We start from the raw sequence: 9,322 nt of genomic DNA on the forward strand, positions 1-9,322 counted from the left end.
AAATAAAAAGCTTTTCTGGTCAGAGTACCTACTACTGTCTGTTATAAAGTCTAACGGATTAACGGAGTGTATTGATAATTTTTTTGTGATCTATTATATTTGTACACATTGAATAATTTTTTTACTACGTTAATTATATACCTAATAACACTTTCATTACTATGTTAATCAAGGAAGTACCAACTGAAATTCGTACATTAATAATTCGGCTAAAAAAAGAAGGAAAATATTTTCGAAAAATGTCTAAAACTGTAAATAAATCACATACAACTGTTCAATTTATTGTTAACTGAAAAAAAAATTAAAACTTTGAGCAATATACCTCGTTCAAGTTTTCGTAGAAAATTAGACTCTAACTAACAGCGTTCAATGCTAAGAACAGAAGTAGAAAACCCTGGACTAGTGCACCAAAATTAGTTGGAATTTAGGAAAATTCGTCATCGAACTATTCACCGTGACCGTTTTGCTACCCCACCTTCCCACAAAATATCATTAATTCCAATAATGTACTCATCCTTAAATATTAATATACAATACTAAGATTATGATATGGGATAATTATTATATAATATGTAGATAAATATTATTAGTTTAAAAATAACCTATAGACACGCAAGAAGAAATAGCAGAGTATGTGACTAATAAAATGTATTCCCCGAAAATATAATTTGTGCTTATGGTATTGCGTTAAAATATTTATGATATCAATTTTTATTATTACTGTTTTTATTGCCTAGAAAATAATAGTTTTTTCAATTTTCTTTTTCTATGATAAAAATTAAAAACCTACTTTTTTAAAGACATGTTTAGATTTCTTAAACGCAAAAAGTCATAACATCCGTTTATACGAAAATGTCACACTAGTCTGCAAAATGCGACATGTTGTAACGACCAAAGTTTAGTGTACAGTATTTACTACTTAGTTAATTTAGTTTAAAACAAAAAATAAAATAAATATTTTTCAATGAATTTGATTACCAAAGAAGAGCACCTTTATTATAGATTATTATAAAAAAAATGTTTTGACCTCAAAACCTTAAACATTTGAGAAACTCAAGCTAGCCAGTAGCCGGTATCATATTATTAATAGGCGATGGTTATTCCGTATTATTATCAAAAAATGGTCGTTTATTTTTTACCACGTAACTTTCACGTAGCATCAAGCTACCTATACAATATTGTCAATTGTGGCGACTTCTAAATTTATAGATTGGTAAAAAATTCTAAAAGTTTAGTTTAGTAACCCAAAAGCTTTTTTCGTCTTTCTTCGTGTGTGCAATCTGTAATTTGAAAACAGATTCAGCAGGATTTTCTCTAGCAGATTTGCATGTATTCGGTTTCATGATGTGCTATGTAAACGGAAAACTATTTGTAACCTACGATTACACGAGAATTCGGCAAAATACCGTCACGGTGCCATGTAGCAGCTTTTCCATTACCACTGTTGTGTATGGCAGCCGGACGGCGCGATGAACTTAGCAGTATACGTAACTAAATACATGAGAAGATGTGAAAACATTATACGATTTTATTCGCACGTTAGAGCTCAGACTTACTGTATGGTCAAAACCGTATATAGATAAATAGAACTTATACCTACACTATAGACTACAACCGTCATCAGTCGAATAAATGTTCGACCAATTACAAACGAAAACGTCCAAAACAAATAAAATTATGAAATAAAATTCAACTGGTCAAATTACATCCGATAAATATGACCGTAAACTGCCGATTTCGGAAAAAACAAAATATTCTATAATATAACAGAATATAGTTTAATTATATTTATATGAAACAGCACACACAATAATTGTAAAAGTTCTATAGCGTCTCAATCTTGATAAATTTAGTAAAACATGTGTTGTTGGGAATAACACAAAGCCGTATCAAGAATTTTTTTTTTTCATTATGAGGAATGTAATAAAACAATTCGACGTATATGTCTATTTGGCGGACGATGATTTGTAATAAAAAATAATTATTATCATAATATTTTTAATTTATACAAATATAATGTTGTTGTTATTAATCGTCGTCAACCGTCAAGGCATTGACCAGCATTGATAGCGGTTGTAGTCGATCAATAACAATCTTTTAAGACGCTTTAATAATAGGTATCTTCATATTATATAAGTATTATGATACAAAACTCAATTGTTAATTTGATAAATTGTAATTTTAGTTAACTGATGTATTGTAGGTATTAAAAAAAATTAGGTATTTCACACATTTTTAAACTATTTAAAAAATTTTGAGGAGGGGTCTGGACCTATTGGACCCCATAAGATACAGCCTTGGAATGAATAAATATTTGCAAAAAGTTTCCAAACAATATTACACGTATAGTATGTTGTTATACTGTTTTTAGAATAATCTAAATTAAATATTACAAATTGTAATATCATATAGTGTATTTGTGAGTGTTATTGTATCACTAAACCCAAACAAGCTTATTATGTTCGAAGATATTGATGATATTTTAAATCACTCATTAATCTTGATTCTTGATAGTTGATATTTACTAGTTCGATGTTACATTTGAACATTTTAGTTTTTACATACTAAAACTGTTGGAAATAAGCAGTGGTTGAAAAATTCAATTTTAATAGAATGGAACGCAATTGATCTAGAAATCACTAAAAATCTTATTTAATATTATAAAGAATCGTATGATTAATATAGCAAAAGGTGATTCTACACATTATTAATAATTAAAGCAAGACAATTTACCTAATAAATAAACATAAACTAACTAAATTAAGAAATTATCTTATAAGTCAATAAGTGTATGGAAACTTTTTGGCATATTTATTATTTAAATATTTTTTAATATACTGTATAATTTATTATAAGTTATAAGTTATAGCCAAATGTTAAATAAAATTTAGTTAATTTTATTGAAATATAAAATGTATATACTTAATTCATTTATGGTACAATTATCAATCATTTGTTTTGGATCTTTCAAAATATTTATTTTAATTAATAATTTTTGAAAAAAGTGTATGGAAACTTTTTTGAATAAATGTAATGTAGATTAATACAATATTATTATTATTATCTACGTTTATTAATTGTGTTAAATATTGTAATATAGTACGCACTTATGTGGTCAATAATTGCGCCTTTATTTGCATAATATCGATGATCTATACCACTCGACTGTACGTAGATATGCTATCATTCATTTTTACGAAAAACTGTCTGTTAAAATTTAAAATTTACAATTTAATTGTATAGGTAAATTGGGTTATTTATAGATTTTAATTTGTACAAAAGACTTTATCAAATACCTTTGACATATAGAAAAAAAACAGCTCCGGTATGGCAACGTTTTTCAAACGTAGTATTAATTCTATTATCAAAAAAAGTTTTTGTACAGTCGAGTGGTTTGATCTAAACCGAAATTGGAATTTAGATAAAAGATCAATGATGTTCAGATAAGCGAGCAGTATTTTTTCAAACAATTTTGATATGAAATTAAGAGACTAATAATTGACCTGTAATCTATCAGGATTAGATTTGTCCTTTCCTGGTTTGTTGGTATTATGTAGCATATTTAAAAAACATTACTTTTTTTCTAAATAGGAAATGGCAAGTTTTACGTTAGTGTAGAGAGGAGGAATGGTGTTAATTTTTTGGTTTAGTAATTTTTTTGTTGCTTTTCAAAAGTTAGGTTCTTTCAATATATTATTAGATAAATAACTATTGTTTGAGACTACAAGGTACTTTTTTTGTGGAGCTAATTGCACTTCTTTGATGAGTATATTTTAATATTTAGTATTTTTTTATTAGAAATTTTGGTTCTATATAGTTGCTTGAGATTGAAGTAACGTCATTTTTTTTTTAAATACCTTTGTAAAAATTACAATCTTTATAGCTTGCTGGATGATTACTTAATAGCAGTTTATATATTTCGGAGGAATTTATTTTATTTTTTGGCTAAGGCTGTAGTGGTAGTCACTTGCGCATTTGATGCATCTAGGTGCGGTAAATGGCAGAACTATACAATGAAAAAGTCTGTCGTTCAGTAGATGACTAATTGGATAGTAAAACGATTATTGGGATTAATATTGAAGTTTTAAACTTATTTTTAAGACGTGTGTCTAAACTTCAGACTCTGAAGCGCCTTCAAATGTAAGTTCTTTAAGTTCGTTACACTTATATATACTTATAAGTTATAATTTTCAGGACATGTTTAAGAGAAAGTTTCTAATAACTACGAATAATTGTTTTGAGTTGGTATGACATGTGATATTCAATTCGATGGCTACTGATAGTCGAATAACAAACGAATATTATAGTAAGATAATAATAAAACACAATATAGTTACAATTTTGATAGCATGTATTATTTGCACCAATATATTAATATAAAGTTTTAAACCGTAAAAAAATAGGCTTCACTATTATAAACCCTTGAGTTTGAGAAACTTGTGTCTTATCTAATAATATTTTATCATAAACTTATTATTTATTTTTATTTTTTTTGTGGGAAAAGTACTTTAAAATACTTACTTTTTGATGACCTGCCTAGATTTGATTTCACTAATCTTGCACTTTCAATACAAAAGTTATATATACGTCCCTGAATTCAAAATAACGTTCATTACTTATTAATTTTCATCCAAAATTGGGCAGTGCCTAACTAGTTACACAAAATAAAATGTTAAAAAATAACTCAACAACTAAGCTATTTATTTTTGTAAATAATTGTAACTTAACTAAGTTATATTATTCAATTTATAGTTATATTTACAAATTGTTTGTATTATCAATTGAATATTTTTAATGTAGATTTTTCAGTAACATACTTTTTGTCTCGTATTAAAATCAAATAATATTGTAATTATAAATACTATCGTATAAGTGCATATTAATAATATTGTCGTCGTTGCCCGAATTATTTAAATGAAACCGATAGGTTAATAAGAATTAGTAATTATAATATTGAATATTATTATTTTACTATTCTAAAACCAATCATTTTTCTTTCGATAAAATTATTTATGTGTATAATTAAGGATATTTAAAAAAAAAATTAACTTAATTTTAAGTTAATTTTTACACCGTGGTTTTAATGCAATAAAGTATAGCGCCCTCGAAAAATAATGAATTATAATCGAATATACCGTTTTTGTTACTTCACTGAACTAAATGTATGTAAGCTTAGTATTATAACTAATAAGTTATAAGTTATAACTAATAAACGAATACAAATCTCCACGAAATTATTTGCTTAGTCGTGTTGTCAGTTTAATTACCAAGTTTTTTGACCAAGTATAAAAGTATTAAATAACAATTTCAAAAAAGTTTAATAAAAAAAGACGAAAATGTTATTACCTTGTTTTTAAATATATTTTAATATTTGAACTTAAGACTTCATCAAATATAAAATTGTATCTATGTATTTTCATTAGTTTTTAATTGCCATAATAACAAATCATATGAGATCTTATTATATTAAGATTTTTGACCGAACTTAGAATTTATTATAAACGCTTTAAAAAAACGTAAGTTTAATTAATTATAAAATAAACAATACTACAATTTTATTTACAACAATTGTTAAATAAAAAAAACCTATTCGTTTCTTTTGTAGAAGTAGTAAATTTAATAAAAATGATTTTACTGTTTAATTATTAATTATCCATTTTAATTATTAATTGAATTATTATTTATTACACTTGTGAATTTGGTATTGCATTATATAAATTATATTACATACTTTATCTGAAAACCAAAAACCTAAGAACATAATCTTAACGAACAGTTCAACATGAACGTCATGAACAATATCTATCAAGATTCTCATATGAACAAGATTATTATGTACAAATATAAGGTACGTATAATGTATATACAATATATTATATAGCGATCAACGAACACTTTTACGGTCTATTATTTGATTTGCATATCCCAAACACTTTGTACGGTGGAGATAAATTGGAAATAACTGATTTGAACAATTTTAAAAATGGTCACAAAAACCTGTAAACACTACGAAAATAAAACAATAACTAATCAACAACGATTTGAGACAATTTGTCATCCAATTAATTTTTAAAAGTTGATTTAATACAACTTATGATTTTTAAAATTAAATATATATTTTTAAATAATCTTTATTTGTATAAAATATATTACCTATACGCAATGATATTAATAACTATATTATTTATTTATTTCTGTTTGAAATCTAGAATAAAACTAAATGACTACCTATTTAAACTTGTGATTATAATTATAAATAATTATAAATACTCGTGCGCGTGTCACAAAATATCTAAAATTAAAATTATTCCATGCAAAATATTGCAAATCATAAACCTTAACGTGTTTCAAAAGTTGTAGGATATTTTGTTACATAAAAAAATGAAAATTGTAGACAGATTTTTCTATACTAAGTATATAGAAATAAATTTACTTACATATTTTACATAATTTATTATTATATATATATATAAAAAAAAAAAAAAAGTAATCCTATAGTTTTGTTATAGATTTTTAACAGAAATAAGTAGTCATTAATGTCATAATATGGTACATAAATATTATAAATAATAAAAGAATTCATAACACTGAATTAATATATAATGATACATATTATAATTCATATTTAAAATTATTGGTTTTAAAAATAATGAGTTTGTATGAACAATTGTGAGTTACAAATCAACTTATAAATTGAATTTATTTAGTTTTATTTTTATTTCTGTGCTATGTACAGGCTTAGTGAATTTTTGAAAAGATTACAATTTTACTTAATTGTAAGTTCACAGGTTTGATTTGGATCCAAAATATTAAATGTGAATATTTTATAAAATTCATATTTTTTGTTATACAATATAATATGTATTTTACCGTGCTTTTATTTTTCTAGTAAGAAGTTCGTTAAGAATTACTTTAGAACACTTTCAAGTTCCAATGAATATTTGAATTATTTACACTTAAAATGGTATATTCATAAGTTCATAGCTATTATTAAAAATATTTGGATTTAATTTTATAGTGTATGTTCTACGTTCTACTGTATACTGTCAAATGTCAAACTCGTTTCGATTGCGATAGCGCAATAATTGTGCTCGCTAACAGATGATAAAGTTTTGAATTATTTTAATCTTTTATAATTTTGTAAAATATATTTCCTGATTTATTTTAACCGTACTAAGTGTCCACTACCATTTCAAACATATTAACTGAAGTTTTCACCATTCACCAATAAGTCAACTTAGAAACTTTTGAATCAATTTATTATTTCTCAAAAAAAAAAAAAATCTCATTGAAATTTAAATTAGAAAAATTTCTTATATTTTTTGAAATTTCAAAGACAAAAAATAATTTTGAAACTTTTTTTTTATAATTTAGACTCGAAAGATTTGTAATACACTTTATAATTTATTAATGTTTAATAAATATACATAATATTATTATGTATTTTCAAAATTATTATCAGAGTAAAATTCAAATTAATACGTCGAAACTCCAAAAAACGGTAGTATAAAATCCCCTTAATATTGAAAGTGAGACTATTACGGAATATTTATATGGATATTGAATATACTAATATAGATTGTAGTATAAGGTACTGAGATAATGGAATGAATTTTCCGAATAAAATAGTCATCCCTATGCCCATATAGGGCGTGTTCTTTATTATAAAAATGAAGACAAACCATTTCAATTTATAAAGCATATAATGTATGCAATATGAATAGATTATAGATTATATTTAGTTAAGTACTATATACTAAACTATTTAAAGCTTTATATTCATAATTTAACAACTTACAGGTTGTAAATAAACATTGAGCCACACGTATACAATTTATTATTTGATATAAATTATAAACATTCAAAAAAGTAAACAATTAGTAATTGGAGGGTATGTATAATTAAAATATTCCAGAAAAATTTGTTTTGACCCTTTGGCAACTTTGTTTTATTAATTGAATTACGTTTAAAAATACACAACACACATAATCAATTATTAATTTTGAAAGATTTTAAGTAGTATGTACCTACTATATATACTTAAAGTAAAAATTATTATATTAATATATGTATGCCATCATTGACATAATATTATATGTAAAATATTATGATGTATAAATATATAATTCTATGATGGTTACATACTATACTTACATAAGTATTTATGTATATATTTAAATTTTAACTAAATGTTAATAATTTAATAATATGTTAAACTTTATAAATAAATAAAATTGTACTATAACATTTTTTGTAGCATAAATGACCTTTGTTTATTATGACTTGTGTTAATTTAATTTTGTTAGCGGAATCTAATTCTGAATTGTTAATACGTCATCACTTCCTTAAAATAGTACAGTTATATTATGAATGATTTTTTTTTTATACGTATCTACAGTGGATTATGGATTGTAATAGTAGAATTTTTGAGTCCTCTCCAGAAATACATTTGTAAATTATAAAAACAATCTACAGATGCCAAAGCTGCATATAATATTTGAATTCAGTAATAGTGTAATACATTAATTATTTCGATAAATTGATAGTATAAAAATAAAACATAATTACATAAATAATTAATATAAATAAATTATGATAGTATTGAATTAGAAATCATAAGTGAAATAAGTTCGAACTTCGAAAAGAATGCTGGGGTATATTATTTAATATCTCAACAGATTAAAAAAAGTAATTTTTACTCTGTGATTTACCTAAGATGATTGTTTTTTAATTTTGCGTTTAAATGTCTCAGATTAGCTAATTTAATGTTATATAGCTTTATATAACATAATAAATTGTTTTTTAATCAAATAGAACACCTTGTTCATTGTTGACCTAGTCAATAAATTAAATACTCATTTATAATATACTATATGTCTATATAGTATATATTATATACATAACAATTAACCATATAGAAATTTATTGATTTTTACATATATTATTTCTATTTATGAAAAAAGAAAAATAATTGAACTGTTTCAATTATAAATAATAATTATAAAACATATTATATTATATAGATAGATAATTTTAATTTTATTGGAATTCTAACAGTCTTATTTATAATTTATTAATGCAAAAACAATATATACTAATGACATTGATCGGACTAACATTATAAAAAAATTATAAAATACAAATAAGGTTTTATGTTTCTGCAAAGCTTCAGGAACGAAAGGCTAAATTTAATATTACCATTGATTAAAAATAATATTATTTATGTTGCTATATTTTTTAATGCATTCAGGATATACCACGTTATTTACGCTATTTCTTAATACATCTAGGTATACCAAAAACAAGTAAATAATAAATACCT

This window comes from Melanaphis sacchari, unplaced genomic scaffold (assembly GCF_002803265.2).
Source record: "Melanaphis sacchari strain LSU unplaced genomic scaffold, SCAv2.0 Contig20_pilon_pilon, whole genome shotgun sequence".
In the NCBI taxonomy this organism is placed as follows: Eukaryota; Metazoa; Arthropoda; class Insecta; order Hemiptera; family Aphididae; genus Melanaphis; species Melanaphis sacchari.